Genomic DNA, 16,881 nt, shown 5'->3' on the forward strand with positions numbered 1-16,881 from the left:
CATACACATATCTATATACACACACACATCTATATACACACACATATATATATATACATGTATATAATTACAATATTTATTTCTGCCTAAATAACATTATGTAAGGCCCATATACAGTGTAAGCTGCATGAGGACAAGATCTTTGCTTTTCTCTCTTTACATAATCCAGAACAATGGCAGGGAGGACATAAGAATTTAACAAACAATGTAAATAATTAGAACCAAGCATTCCTTAATGAGAATTAGAATAGATGTGTGAATAAATTGTTAACTACTTTTTAAAGCCTTTTTATTTTTCTAAGTGACCATTGTCAGTTTTATTATTTTTTATTGAAAGAAAATAGAAACAGTATTTCAAAGAGATATCTGCACTCATGTTTATTGCAGCATTAACCACAGTAGCCAAGAAATGAAAGCAACCTAAATGCCAACACATGAATGGATACAAAAGATGTGGCACATATACATATACACAAGGGAATATTATTCAGTCACAAGGAAGGAGGATATCCTGCCATTTGCAACATCAATGGACCTTGAGCACATTATGCTAAGTGAGATAGGTCAGAGAAAGACAAGTACAGTGTGATATCACTTGCATGTCGAATCTAAAAAAGACAAGGTTTCTCTTTGCTCTTCAATGCAGGGTGTGTCTAGTCCAAGGGATTAGAACATCTGCTTAAGTCAAGCTCTCAGTGGGAACAGATATACAGATATTTCTGTAGAATAGTTTACTTTTCCATTAAACCCCATGATACATTGGTCACATATTCATTACTATATGGTTTCTTCTTTAAAAGGCAAAGCCATTCATTCTTCCTTCTGAACACTTGAAGCCACGACTAGACGGAGTCATTTAAATTCTCCAGTGGAGATGAGTTAACATCCTCGCAGAGATACTGAGACTGTGGTGAATAAGGTCACATAGGGGGAAACTGTACCGAAAGATTTTCTTCTGCTCCTCTGGTCCTTAAGTCAAATTAGAGACCTTAATCTAATATCTAAAATCCAAAAAATCTATTATCTCAGAGGTTTGGTGTGATCATGGAATTCTGGCAATTGAAAACAATCACACATGTGTCAGCTTTTTGTTTTTACAGAAGTTTCTTACTAAGTACCCTCTGTGCCTAAACATACACTATGAAGATGTAAAGAAAATACATATATATATATATATATATATATATATATATATATATATATATATATAAAATGGTGTCTGTCTTCAGACGAACTATACTTTTATTTGAAAAAAATACTAGACCAAGTTAGTTGCACCTGGGCCAAGACTGTGTTCATACCAGGATGTCATGTACCTCTAACAGGGAGACTGTGATGTCTTTTCAGGATCTGAGCATCACTCCTAGCTTGGATCCTGATTCTGAGAGTCCTTGAAGTGTTTGGGTATTCTCATTTCCCAGCATAGGGATCCAAGTACATTTCCAGAGGTCCCCTAGGAGAGGCACTGTGAAAATCATTATCATTTATCCTCATCCCAGAGTTGCAAGGTCCTCTCTCCTGGGATCCTGCCCTCCCCTCCAGGTGATAGTTCCATCATCTGAAATTGGTTTAGACCAAGGGTACGGATTATAACCTTTTATCAATGTAACCTCTCAGCTTCCTATAAATATCCTTGATTCCAATGGTTTCCTCCCCATTCTTTTTTTCTCTACAGACACCTTGTTTTATTTGCCATCTTCAGAATTTTCTCTGGTCAGGTCTGCTGGCTGCCACTCCAACCAAATTATAGACTGAATGTTTGAATGTGTTCTCCAAAATCTATTTGAGGAAACCCCAACTACCAATGTCCCAATGTGCTTGGAAATGGGGTTTGGGAGGGATTAGATAATGAGTGTGGGGCCTTCATGAATCTAATTAGTGCCTGTATAACAAAGAATCATGAGATTCATTCTCTCTGTCTCTCTCTCTCTCTGTCTCTCTCTCTTCACCATGCTAGGACACAGTAAGAACCTTGTCATCTGTAAAGCTGTAAGAGGACCCTTACCAAGAAAATAACAATGCTGGCACAGTGCTTTTGGACTTACAGCCTCCAGGACTGGGAGAAATAAATGTTTGTTTTGTAAGCCACACAGTCTATGGTAATTTGTTATAGCAGCCTGAGCTAAGACAAACCACAATGCTCATTACTCTTATTGTATGTACTTGAATTCTGATGTTTAAATGCCAACACCTGGCCTCTGTGTGTCTGGGTTTTTCATTCCCCATTACTATCAAGGCATCCACTTCTGCAGTGGTGCATCACCCCTTCTGTACTTGTCTACAGCAGAGACGCCACCACTGAACTTAAGGATGTTGGGAATTCCTCTCACCAGTGAATATTCTTAGTGTTTAGTAATTTGTTTCTAAACACTGTAAAAGTGTAATTGAAACCTATGAAGCAAAGGTTACTGTTGTTGAGATTTCAAGGGGTAACAGGAAAGTTCATACCTTATTTTTGAAGCAAATATAAGGGATTAAAAACCAAGGCCAAAGCAAAAACAAGATTAGGATGCAAACGTTATTTTCTAGTATTCTGATCTTAGTCTTAGACCCCTCATTAAGCAGGCTAATGTCATTTCTGGAAGCAATGAGCAATTCCATTTATTCACATTCCATTTACTATTTTAATTATTAGTATTTTAGTTTGTTTTCTTTGTTATTCGAGAAATAACACAAGCTAACTTTGCAAAATTGAAAATATAGAGTATATAATGAAAAGCATGTGTCCTTTCCATCCCTGATGCCAAGCTGCCCTCTCCAGGAAGAACCAATGATACCAATTTCTAATGAATCTTCCAGAAATGTACTATACATACATGTGTATGAGTGCCCAAAATAATTGCCTTTTTTTTTTTTTACGGTGAACACATTATACAAACTGTTTTGTGCCTCATTTTTTCACTCTACATTCTATCTTCCAGATTGTTCTATATTTATACGAATAGAGCTCCACTATCTATTTACTAGCAACCTAGTATTCTAGTATAAATGCATGCAAAATATATATTACCAAATTACATAAATGAGCATTAAGTTGTTTCCAATCTTTTGCCATTAGAAGTGAAGCCTCAGTGAAACTCTTGTATATATGTACATACACATATATATGATTTTGCACACATATATATTTCCTAAAACTGAACACACTATATCAAAGTGTCCATGCATTTATTCTATCTAATGTGGGCCAGGCATCAGTATTCTCTAGAAATCACTTTTTATATTTAAAGCATTGCTGGATGAAAGTGAAATGCATGCACATCAGAAATAGGCCAGAGAACATACATGTATATTATATTATATATCTGATTTCTTTACAAGGAGAGCTACTTCTTTTTAAATAGTGAGCTCACTACTTTCATAACATTACCAAGAATGTTAGCTGGGGCAGGCAATAACGAAGCGATCCTTTTGCCAAGGTTGTCCAAGGCTTGTACAAGCAAGGAACTATCATCATTTTTAGTATCAACAATTCTCTCTCCCAAATCATTTATCTCTGTACTCATCTCCTCACATTTCTTTCTAAATCCTTCAGTACACAGATCTTCTTGGACCTAAAAAAAAAAAAATAAAAATGAGGAAGGAAGTAAAACTTTTTAAATCCCCCATTTTTTCAAGGATTACATTTTGTCAAACTTTAAAACTTTGTCAGACTATCTTTGTTTTATTCCTAAAATTGTTCTCTCTTAATCATGAAAGGAGACTCTTGTAACAAGGAATATTTCCTGGTTTGGACCTAAATATTAAGAGGAAGTGTAGTTTACAGCCTTAATAATATTCATATACCTTAGGGTTTTGCCAGGAGGCTAAGCCTGGCATGAGGACAGATGTAATATTTTCCAGTCAAAAAATGCAAATGAGAGGTAGCCTTGGTCTGACTGCACTAATTCTCAGTCCCACTCAGGATGACACTGTCACCCATATTATAAAAATCTGTTATAAACACATGGCCCCTAAATTATAGAAATCTCTTATAAATCATGTTCAGATGAACAATGAGAGAAATCCCTCCAAGCCACATGATAGCTTGGGGATCTGTCCACACCTGGAGGCAATGCAGCAAGTGTAAAATCTATTATTTCTATGTGTTTTTAAGTCTGGACATTTCTGGTAGTTTTATGTCAGCACAGATCTACCTCAGGGCCTTGGGCTGAGCAGGTCTCCTGGTAAAAGGTAGTGATCTTGGTAGAGCGTACTAGTTGTTGTTCATATTAAACACACGTAGTTGGAATATCTGTTCAATCAAGCCCTGTGAGATCATTTTAAAATTCTCTAAATGGCTATTCAACCCTATTTATATTCTCTGAGGGCTTGGAGTAGAGGGGGTAATACTCATCCTGAACTCTCCAAAGTCTACTTACAGAGCCGAATTTAAAGGTTTTGGAAGGATTCAAAGGCTTCAGGGTTTTAATAAATCACAAGCAGTAGATGCACTTGTGATCTTTGCATGACCATGCTGTAACCTTCACCCATCCCTTCCTGGGGTACCAGGACAAAGCTATCAAGCTCTACTACTGCCACAGCCTGATTCACCTTCAGCTGATGCTCCAATATCTTGTTTGGCTCTCTCAGCAGGTTTTCTCTTTCTCTCACCAGCTTCTCCATCATCTGGACTATGTGTTTCTGGAGACTTCTCTTCTGAGCCTCCACCTGCTGCTGATGCTCCTGCAGTTTCTGATTCAGCAGTTCCTGTTCCTTCTCAGCTGTCTCCTTCCAGGTCCACTCTTCTGCCCCAGGAAGGTATTAGAGAGGGAAAAAATAGGCAAGAATTGACCTCCACCCTCCTGAGCTCAGAGGCCAAACCAAATTGAAGAGAGAGGTAGGAAATCTCTGAAGTCCTCCCCCCACACCCCATGTCCACACCATCGAGAGCACACTTCAGAATGTGAGAGAAAATGCTCTGCCTGTCTGGCATCCAATCACAGTTTCCTTTGCTGTTTCCAAATGCAGCAGGGTTGTTCCACAGAAAGGAAGGAAGCTCCGGTATTGGGAAGGTTTTGCTCTCACACCTGTCAGAGGGCACTGCAAGAACATACGCATCCCACTGTGAGCCCAGCCCTACCCCGTACCTGCTATGGCCTTCTACCCATCAGTGAGGGCTTTATCTGCCTGCAGGATTTCTCTAGTGCCACCTGGGACTGCAGAAACCTCTGGAGGAACTCATTTGCCTGAGGAACCAAGGAGGAGCACAGAAATTAGATTTCCAATAGGGAAATTAGTGCTGCAAAGACAACTAAGTCCATGTAAATTTTGCTTCAAGTTTAAAGTTCCACAGTGGTTCCTTACAATGAGTCCAAGCTCCTTAGAGTGACCTGTCTCTCTCCAGTCTCTTGCCCAGTGCTACTTCCTTCTCCCCACTCTAGAATCCAGCCAGTCAGAATCATGTTCAGTTCTACAAACCCCAAATCTCTGGTGCTTTTACATATCTGCTTTACCAGTGTGAAATAGTGCCTCTAAATTGTGCTGCTGTTCTCCTCTGCCACTAGCTGGTTATAACTTTAGACAACTTATTTTAACCTGCCTATGCTTCTCAGTTCAGATCTTTAAAATGTTGATAATGTAGATGCTTCTTAATGCTATTTGAAAGATTAAGTTAAAGAGTCTAGGGAAAGAGCTTAACATTTTGGCTATAGGAAACAACAGTTCAATATATATTAGTTGCATTTTTATTGTTGTTTTTTATTATTTTATTATTATTATTATTATTATTATTATTATTATTATTATTATTATTATTATTAATTATTATTATATTTGTTTCTAACACCTAAGTAGCTCTTTCCTGAGTGTTATAACTTGTCTATGTAGTTGACTTCCTGTCTCACTTGTGATCATCCTTGTGTACAAAGGCTGACTTGTAAATTATCAGTGCTCAACACTTCAAATATGTTATTGAGTAAAAAAAAAATGAATAATTTCTGTTCTGTCTCTTGTGGATTTAAGAAATCTGTACTCATGGTTGGGAGTTGACATTTGTACTCTCTTCAGGAATAAATAGCATGCAGTGAACCTTAAAAGCCACAGCTGTTTGAATGGCCCCATACTCTCTCTTTATGCATGCATGGAGCTGCACTCTCAGATTTTCAGGAGACCCCTTTGACTATTCTGTAGGTTCCCCATGTTTCCCTTATTCCTAACCTTCACTCCTTTCATGGGCACTTGGTGATATTCCTTTTCAATAATTTCCTTTGCTTTCCTGTAGAGTTCATGACCTCCAGGAACAGAGAAAGTTCCTGCTGAGATACTTTTTATTAGTGTCTTTGAAAGCTGATCAAGTTTAGTCTGGCAGTATTTGATTGATGTCTCTTCATTCTGCATCAAGAAATCCTCTTTCTTATTCTTTATGATTTCCTAGAGGGAAGAAAGTTAGAGGGCTGTCACCAGAAGCAAGGAACAGAGGAAGTAAATTTCCAAAGGATCTGGTAAAAGAATTGGTCTAACTGTGTTCCTCATGAGAAAAGTATTCTGTTGGAGGACATGTAATAAAACAGCAGTCACAAGATTTGATTTATTCACAGCTCTGAAAACTCTGGAAGACCATGGGGAAGTTCCCTAACCTCCTTTGGGTATTTCATCTGAGCTGTTGGAGTTGCATTACCTAATCTCTATGGTTCCTTGAAGCTGCCACATTCAGTGATTCTCTCTGTCTTCAATGATAGATACAACAAGGAGCAACCTAAGCTCAAAGTGGCCAGAGATGTGGATCTGAAAAGAGAAATTTTGGTTCCCAGCCATAGGAGTGTGTTCACAGAAAAAGAAGCCAGCTAAAGAATGTCTTGGGTGTTCTGGACAGGCTTGGAATCCACAGAAGTATTTATTTCAAGAGGATATCCATTCTGATTTTTCATTGAAGGTCAAAGAGAGTTCCAGATAAACTGCCTGAGTTCTGGCAGTCAAAAAAGAAGGAAATGTAGTCCTTTGAAACTCTGTCCCTCATGAGAACATGGACTACTTTATCCTTGAGTGAGAGATGAGCCATGGGACCGGTAACAACATTTCTAAGTTTCGTTCTTCAAGGGGAGGCGACATACTGTAAATACTAAAACAGATTACAACAAGATTCCTCTGTAACTCCTGCTTGTCTTCCTTGAAGGAGTGCTCCATGAAGACTGCAGGGGCTTCCCTCTCACAGGCAGCTTGCGCCTCCAGCAGCTCCTGCAGCATGTCTGTGGGGAAGCTCACTCGCTGGGCCATCTGCTCACTGTAGTGGTTGTCTGCCTTCTGAATGGCAGCTGAGTTCTCCAGCTGGGCCAGAGTTGTCACTGCATTCTCCAAGCGAGGTACTGCTCCGCTATTGATATTATCCACGTAGGTCACAACCAGAGTCCTCAGCCCTGAAGAAGCCAGGAAATTTAGGGGCTAAATATCAAGTTATCAGTCAATGGCTCCAGGATTCTGAGACTATGCTTCTAGGGTCATATACACATGCACACACACAAACACACACATGCACCCCTATCTCCTTCTACTATTATCACCTTCATTTTTTTACTGACTCTTCATTTTTATGGTTTTCCAGGCCACAGGACTAAAAAAGTTAATATCTACTTCTATCTAACATACTAGGGGCTACCTGGAAAATACAGTTCCCCATTTTAAAAATTGAAAGCAATATAGATTACATAGATAGACAGATGAGGCAAAGTGTACCATGTTTAATTTATTCCTAATTCTGAGGCTTTGAATGGATTTTCAGTGATTTATGGGCTAATATTTATTTTTGGACCACTCTAAATTCTCAAAATATCTTTTGAATTCTCCTTGTGAAGAACACTTGTTGTATAGGACTTCCTTTGAAAACATGCAGTATTCTGTCTTTACACCAAGAGAGTGATTATATTCTAAGTGGAGGATGTTTTCAGATAAGTGGGAGCCACAGATATCATTCACAAAAGTTGCAATTTGGGGAAGGAATTTGTAAAGCCCCCAAAGTGAGATAATTATAAAGTATACAGATTTCTTCATGGAGTATAAATGTCTGTAAAATCAGAATTCTTTATAGAATCAAACAAAAATACTAGAAAGCACATTATATAAAATATTCAACACATAGCAGTCCCCATGGAAATGGAAAAAAGAGACTCACCTTTCCCAGTGACCATGATTCCTTCTGTGAGGGTCTTGGTCCTTGCATCAGCGAAGATGTAAGAACAGAAATTTTTTGTTTGCTCCTGGAATTTAGGATCCAGTTGGTCTTGAGATACCATCCCAATATTGGCTAGAATTTTTTTTTTCCTATGTTGGCCAGTCAAAGACAAAACACTTCCATCTTAGAAATAAATGCCTGATGCAGTCTCTGGGTAGATTGGATGTTTGGGCTTTGGGATTCTTCCCTGAGGGACAGAAAAACAGGGATTAGAGTGTGTAGAGTCTTGAGGCGAGGGGGTTACAGGTGTTCATGGCAGGGATTTGTGTGTCTTTGCCATTTCTACACACAGAACTCTTTTAACATAGACATTCAATACTTCTTTGCACATCAGACTTATACCAATGATATAACTGCAGAGAAATTTAGGGAGACATCTGATCCAGTAAAGGAAACCTATGGCTGGTCTCTCCAGACATGCACATAGTAGAGTGGTTGTCTATGATGTGTTTGCTTAACTAGCAGCTAAAAAGATGAAAGGTCACATGAAACTTTCTGCTCAACTCAACCTCATGTAGGAATTGAGCTTTGGAACCAAAAAGGAGAGCTACAAACAAGGGATCATGGACAGTAATTGGAATATTAGGAATGACATCCTCATTATTTAAGGAAAACTGTTTTGATGCTAAAAATAATTGATGCAGTGTTATCTATTTTTTAGTAAAAACCTCTGAAGTATAAATGTACCTGAAATGTAATTTTAAGGTATCACCACTAATCTATAAACTCTTTGAGGTAAATGATTATATCTGGTCCTCTCCTGCCAGCCAATTTCTTAATAGCTGTTTTGAGAAATCATAAATAGAAACATGAATGTAAGAATGAATAAATTGGGATTGATATTTCTCTCAAGGATTCAATAGACACACATCCTTGGAAATGTAACCCATGAAAATAATTTTTTACCTTGTAATTAATTCATGGTTAAACATGTGGGAATTAGGAGAAAGCTATGATGTGGAAGGTAAAATGAATGTTCTAATAATTGTCAGTATTATTGAAAAGGCATAGATTGTAAAGACAGTCACTTCTTCAGGTTCATTTAGAACATATAATCATTTTGTAGATGATATAATTATACAGGATTAGAAAGTTTTATATCCCTCTTTGAAAAGAATAATATGTGAAATCTATATTTTGTTCATTAGATAAGCTTTTCACTGCAGTTTCATGTCTAACAATTAGCTGATTAGTTGTTTTCTTCAACAGAGACAAATTGAAGGAATACGAAACACAGTGTCCAGTCTTTAGAATGTTTCAGCACCCATTTAAATCTGGATGCTAAATTTAAAGATGTATAAAAAACATATTGGTTTTGAGTAATTTCACTTTACACTTTACTTTTCTTGAGTAAACTTCAACTGTAGCCCCTAGATCTTTGCAACCCACTTTCCAGCCACCATTTCCACAGGCTTTGATTTAGTCTCAAATACAAATGCAATCACAGAGATGAGGGATATTGTTTAGTAGATCCCACACTCTATTGGACTGTACACTGCCCAGGCCATACTCTGATACCTGGAATCAGCTTCAGGGCATTCTCCAAGTACTCATCTTCTGTGATAGGCTGACCACATAACTGCAGCTCCAGGGTGAAATCCCATACAGTCCAGATAAAGTCTGGAAAGAAATTCACAAATTCTGTGGAATCTTCTACTCTATCAGGTGTTTGAGAGGACTTTGCCCTGATGTTTTGCAAGCTCTGTCACATAACTAAGATTTGATTAGGGAAAAGAAACTCACTACCAACAATTCCCACATTTCTCTAGTATAAAAATATTATAAACACACTCTTTTGCCATGGGTCCCCTCTGCTCCACCCAAGAAAACTAAATGACAGGAAAGGAGAGACTGACTCTATCCTCATTCCCATGAATTCAGTGAAACATGGTGGTTCAGGACCTGGAAGGATACTGCAGATGCTCCAGGGCCTGGTGGTTGATGGTGCTCATGCTGTTCTAGACAAAGCTACTGCACAGAATCACGGCCAGGGCAAAGATCCATGAATCCTTCTTAGACTCATCCTAGAAAGCACATTAGAACAAGAGAGTTAGAAGTTTACCCCTACATTAGAAATTCATCTGTACACTTCTTCAATCATGGTTTCATTTATTATTTCAGCTAACATACTCACCATGCAAAGAAATTGCTTGAAGACAGATGTAAATGCAGATATCAACTTTGACAATTACAGAGACACTTCTTGTGTTTGCAAATTTTTCATATATAAAAGGATTCTAATGTTCACAGTGCTTTCTTTTTCCTCAATTGGATAAAGTAAAATAACATATACAGAAAAACTAATACAGTACCTGTTGTGTAATTAGGAATTCAGTGATGAGTGTGGGCACTTATTCATTCTGCATATATTTATTAATCAGAGTCCATATAAAATATACCATAGTTGGCATAACTGGGTATTTAAATTATATCCAATCAATAAATATTTGCAGAAAGCTACTAAATATCCCCCACTGTTCTTAGATTTTAAAAAAGCAATGCTAAAATTGAAAATTTTCTTTCAACATGATTATTTCAAAGCAGTGGACAAACATCCATAACAGTAAGTGCAAAAAAGATAGAAGTATCTGTAAAAGGCTTACTCTCAGTAATGTATATAAGCAGTGAAACTTATAGCTATAACACTAAACTAAAATTTAGAAGTCTATCAAGGAAGAACAGAGCTATGAAATTTGGAGAAAGAATATGTGATCTGAAAGCTTCCTCAAAGTCTTGAGCTGAATATTAAAGAACTGGTAAATGTGGAACTGAAGAAATGAAGGTGAACCCTTTAGACAGGAAAACCCAGAGAAACAAAATTAGAGATGGGAGAAGACAGGGATCTTGTAGTTAGAACAGAGTCATTTGAGGGCAGAGGGCAAGTGGAGAAGTTAAGGTGAGATTTCATGCAGCCTAATCAAGGGCCTTAAAGCCCAGGCTAAGTTGTATAAATCATAGCATTGTCTAAATGATGGCATAAACTGGAAATAATTTTTTTTATTATAAATGGCATGTAAAGTTGCTCCCAGTGTAAATGCAAAAACTGTGGTTTATGTTGAGAAGATTCTAAATGGGAGTTTGGGGGGATAAGAGTCTATTCATTACTTTCTTCCCCCAAAACCCAGTTTTTAAAAATAATCAATTAGGATAAGAAGAAGTAGCAGTTATGACAAACAATTATTTCAACAGCAAGATTATATCATTGTTTGATATATGGCTTTAAAAATAAGCACAGACTTTCTAACTCCTTTTGAGAAAAAAGAGAGAGCTATAAAAATGTAGGTACTATTTCCAAATAAGTCTCAAAAGGGGGAAAGGAGGGATAGTTCATTTCACCCATTAGCAGAAAGCTAAAACACCAAAATCCATTTTAATGTTTCTTGTAGGACAAAAACTTACTTTTATAGAACTTGCACATTCAGAGGTGTCTCACAGATTTCCAGAACACTCTGTGAGTAGTTGATGAACTTCATCATAGAAAATGTAAACCCGTCTCTTAAATCCAACCCTCAAATACACTCTTCACCTTGTAGCTGAGAAGGTGAATCAGAAATATTTCCTCACTCACAGATTGATACTTCTCCTCTTTCTTAGTTATGCTTAACTGTAAGTTCTCAAAACCAGTCAGGTGCTGCCTGGATTGCCTTTCAAAACTGAAGGACTTATTCCCCCAGCTGTTGGGAGTGCTGGTGGAAGACAGTATTCAGGTGTCAGCCCTCTTAATTAGAAAGGCTGCTGGAGCAGCTCTTCAAAAATGTATCAGCGCCCCAGTCCCAAAATCAGGATAACTCAAAAAAGCCATTCCAGCCATGGAGCTCCCATGAAATTCCCAGAAATTGGGGATTGCAATGCAATGTAATTTCTTCTTCTCTCCAGCCTGCTTCTTTCCCAATTACATGGTATTAAATCTGACTGCAGATAATGTCTTGTCAATTGAACTAAAGACTCTTTTAGGGCAGGACATTTATTTTGGTCACTGATATCTACAATGCTAAGTCCAAAGGCCTGGAACTCAGCCGTTCAATAATGACTTACTAAATGTAATCAAGTCTTCCACACAGTGCCAAGAAATAAAAGAATTTATCTAAGACACCATGATAACTTACCTAGAAGTGAGATTCAAACAAATCATAGTTTGCCTTATTTACTATAATTGATTTCTAGATTTTACAGATTAAAGAAGTAAAATTTCTAGGACCATGGAGAGATAAGGGGAAAATCCAGAATAAAAAGTATTTAACTGTGAATTTCTGCTTTACCATTCACACATCCCCCAGGCTCTAATTGTGCAGAAGGACCACCAGAGTATGATTGGGCTTGCGTGGGTGAGGCACACACCACATCCAGATGCCCTTGGTTTCAGACTGCACTGTAGAGCCTAGAGGAAAGCCTGTGAGGAGAGGGGAGAAAGCAGCATTCAGTTAGAGCAGATAATCTAAACCACCAAGGGGCTACAGAGTCAGATCTATTGGAATGTCAGTATCCCAGCATACGAGTTGGTGCTTTCTCCATTTCCTCAAGAATGTCCTACTTTGTGTGTCATCTGTTTCAAGGAGGAAGGAATATTAATTGTGATAAAGATACCAAGCAAGGGCTCAACATAGAGGCAAAGGGGAATCCATGAATCAGACAAAATGGAAGTCACTGATAATCATAACAAGAGTATCTTGAAAGAATGGTGAGGTTCAAAGCCAGAGAGAAATGGACTGAAGACAGACATGGGAAGAGAAAAAGGTGGGAAAAAAATCAACATTATATTTTTTGTCAGACAAATTTTTCAAAAGTGGGGAGAGGTGTTAGCCACAGTAGTATATGACATACAGGAAATATTTTTAAGATTATAGACATTTGAACACATTTATATGTAGATGAGAATAGTCCATAAAAACGCAAAATGTGTTTCAAGAGTGAGTAGACACAATTGTAAGAGTCCAGTGCTTAAGCATGTAAAATAAGGTAGGATTGTGAGAATTGGTAGGAGAAATTTTGCTTTACAGGAATAAAACATACAATATGATAATGAATTACAGTAAGACAGTGGTTTAGCAGTGAGAAATAGGAGTGGAAAGTTGATTTGTTAAGAGAAGTTTGGTTCTCCCTACACATGATCAGGACAAAAATTAAGAAGCTGAGGTATTAGCTAGAATCAAGCAATTGGTCCTTGACCCAGTACAACACTCACCATGATTCTGACCTGCAAGATGGTTCATCAAGTAGGATTTGCCTGTATGATACGGTCCTACAATGGCCACCACCAGCACTGGCAAAGAAATCTCACCAAGAATCTGCAGAGATTTTTGTTTCACTGAAAGCTCCTTGACACTTTCCAGCAGACAAATGGGGTCCATCATTTTGGGTCTGGATGCCATGGCAACCTGCCAACCTAGAAGAGCTTCTTAGTGGAAATCAGATTATAAAGTCATTCTCTAACTCAGACTTATACAAAGCATGTATCAACTTAGGGTAAGGTAAGTAAGAGTTCTGTGCTTTCCATGAGACAAAATGTAACCTAGAATTAGCATACTGCAGAGGTTTTCCCCCATCATTCCCTCAAGTCTCTCATGATATTGGTAGTGAAATAATATAATATCACTCTCCAAAGTGTTATTTCAAAATAATAATATAATTAAAGTTATTGTTATGATGCACTGAAGGCCTACAATATACCAAGCCCTTTGATAATAACTTACATATCCAGCTAAACTGATATTCACAAGAGACTGAAAGTTAGAAATTAATATAACTACTTTGGAAATGAGGTAAATGGTTCTCACAAAGGCTGAGTGAATGTCATTGAGAAAGGATTGATAATCTACATACTTGAGCAAAATGACAGACTAGCAAACTCTAAGCTCTTGTTTCCCCAAGGAGATATAAACAACAACCAAAATACTGGCTAGAATAACCTTACAGTAGTTCCATAAAACAGTCAAAGGTCCAAAGCAACCAACCAAATACCAAATCAAGAAACAGCCTCATTCAAAATGGTAGGAAATTCTGTGTTTTTTCTGTTGCCCACGGTCCCCATTGTGGTAAGGTCTTTAAGGAAGTGGCAAATCATTTCCCAATTCCCTCCCCTGATTCAGAGAGAGGGAATTTTATAATGTTCTAACCTGTCAGGGCTGCCTCTTCAGGTCTCTGTTTCACCTCACATGAAACTCGGGGAAGGGTGGCAGAGGTGTAGGTGGTGGTAAAACTTGGATATCAGGTGGAAAGAAGCAGCAGGTATTTCTCAAGGAAAAATGTGGAGAGACAGCTCCACAGATGCCTAGAGCAAGAGGTTACCAGTGAATATATAAAATAGACTATCTAAGGCATCAATTGAGTTTCCAATTCCCTTTTTCAAAATAAACAGAGCAGAGCAGACTGCATTTAAAATGTTCTGACATCTCATGGGCTGCCTGAAGGACTGTTATGTTTTCCCTTATTTGGATCTTAGGCAGGGAGAAGCAGTGGGCATTGCTTGGGAAAGCTGCAGGGAGAATGACCTGCAGACACCTATGACAAGATATTATGGGTGTGTAATATTGAGATGTATAATAAGAAATACAAATTTGATCATTGTCCTTATTCCTGGTATATAGCTCTTAAAACCCTATGTGATGAGAGAGATGAAATTATTTTTCTTGTAACTTTTGGTCTTTTGTCCTCAATTCCTAAAGTAGCTCCAGACTGATAAAGATGAAAGGAGAGTCTTTTGTTATTTGTAACAAGCACCTTTCAACCACAACTGAGTTTATGTTAATGAGGTGATTTTGTAAAGCCCCTAGATCACTACAGAATGGAGTTGGTTGCTAGAGGAATCAATGTTATTAGAAAGTTGCAACATTTATCCTGAAGCTCCAACCACTGGGGAGCAGAGAAGAGTTGAAAGTTGAGTTAATCACCAATGACCAATAGTTTACTCAACCATATCTATCTAAGAAGTCCTCCATTAAAAAAATAAATAAAACCTAACTGAAGGGGTTCAGAGAGTTTCTGGCTTGATGAATATGTGGAGGTTGTTAGAAGGTGGCACATCCAAAGGGGTCATGGAAGCTCCACACGCTTTTCTTGATATCTTTCCCTTTGCATCTCCTATTTTGCTGTTTATAGGCTGTATCCTTTTTTAAAATAAACCAGTAATCTAGTAAGCAAACTATCCTTCCTGAGTTCTTAAGCCATCCTAGCAAATCATTGAGCCTGGGGAAGAGATGGGAAACTCCAATGTACAGCCAGTTAGTCAGAAGCACAGGTGACAACCTGGATTTGTAATTGCATCTGAACTGAGAAGTCTTGTGGGACTGAGCCCTTAATATGTAGGGTATAAACTAACTCTTGGAAGTTAGTGTCAGAATTGCTTATTGTGAAAAAATGCTCATGTATGTGGTGACCAGAAATAAGTATAGAGAATAGAAAGTTGAGAAGAGAAACTGAATTTTTCTTTTTCTTTTCAGGGTGGAGACACACAATAGACAATCAAAAGTTCAAAGGAGACATCCTTTGGGAAATTAATATACTTAAAAGGAGCACATATATGGGAAAACTGAAAAAGCAACACACAGGCCCAGGGAAGATGCATGCTCAAAAAAGCCTAAAAAGACTTTACAACTTCTCCTAAGCTTAATCCCAAGTTTCAAAATCAAGAGCCAGCTTAGGAAAAGACTTCCTTGTCAAAAGGCCAGTATGCAAAGAATGGGAAAGGTGACTGCTTTCATAAATGCTCAATTTTCAGGGGGTGGGAGGGTAATAACTCAGTAGTAGGGCATGTACTTAACATGTCCAAGATCCTGGGTTAAATCCTGAGTACCTCCATTTAAAATAAATAAATAGATAAATAAATATCCAATTTTTCAACAACAACAACAAAAATCACAAGACATACAAAATAAATGAAAATATGGCCCTTCCAAAGGAAGAATATAAAGTGGTAAAAAAAAAAAAAAAACAACCCTGAGGAAACAAGTGCATTAGATGTTTTAGGCAAAGACTTTAAAATAACTTTTTAAAAATATGCTTAAAAAGCTAAAGGAAAACTCAGAAAAATAACTAAAGAAAATCAGAAAAACAATATGTGAACAAAATTAGAAAATGAACAAGGAGATAAAAATAATAAAAAAGGAACCAAACTGAAATTCTGAGGCTGGAAAATACAATGAATGAATTTACACATTTTCTACAGGGAATTAGACTTGGGGGTAAAGCTCAGGGGAAGAGCATTTGAATACATATAAAGGGGATTAGACTTGCACAGGGAAAAAGACTCAGCAAACTTGAAGACAGGACATTTGAAATTATCAAGTCTCAGGAGCAGAAGGAAGAAATAATTTTTTTAAAGTGAATACAGCCTAACAAACTTATGGAATACTGTCACATAGACAGGTATATACATTATGAAAGTCCCTAAAGCAGAAGGGAGAGGTAGGGCAGAGAGATTATTTGAGGAAATAATGGCTAAAAAATTCCCAATGCAATGAAATATATAAATCTACAAATGCAAGTTATTCAACAAACTCCAGTAGGATAAATCATCAGAGACCAATGCTGAGGCATATTATAATCAAACTGTCAAAAGACAAAGAGAGAATCTTGAAAGCAACAAAAAGCAGTAACTCATCACATCCAATAAGATTGTCAGTCAATTTATCAACAAAATATTTGGAGGCCAGAAGGCAGTGGAATGATATGTTTAAATTGCTAAAAACTGAGTGATGGGGTAGGGGGGAACCTACCAATCAAGAATACTGTTTCCAGAG

At 37.5% G+C, this 16,881-nt stretch overlaps 1 pseudogene; it reads right to left on the reverse strand.

Annotated features, from left to right (window-relative positions):
* Window positions 1-5,773: 5,773 nt before the first annotated feature.
* On the reverse strand, window positions 5,774-13,723 carry LOC135320709 (guanylate-binding protein 6-like; annotated as a pseudogene).
* Between the last annotated feature and the right edge of the window lie 3,158 nt (window positions 13,724-16,881).

This window comes from Camelus dromedarius, unplaced genomic scaffold (genome assembly GCF_036321535.1).
Source record: "Camelus dromedarius isolate mCamDro1 unplaced genomic scaffold, mCamDro1.pat HAP1_SCAFFOLD_114, whole genome shotgun sequence".
In the NCBI taxonomy this organism is placed as follows: Eukaryota; Metazoa; Chordata; class Mammalia; order Artiodactyla; family Camelidae; genus Camelus; species Camelus dromedarius.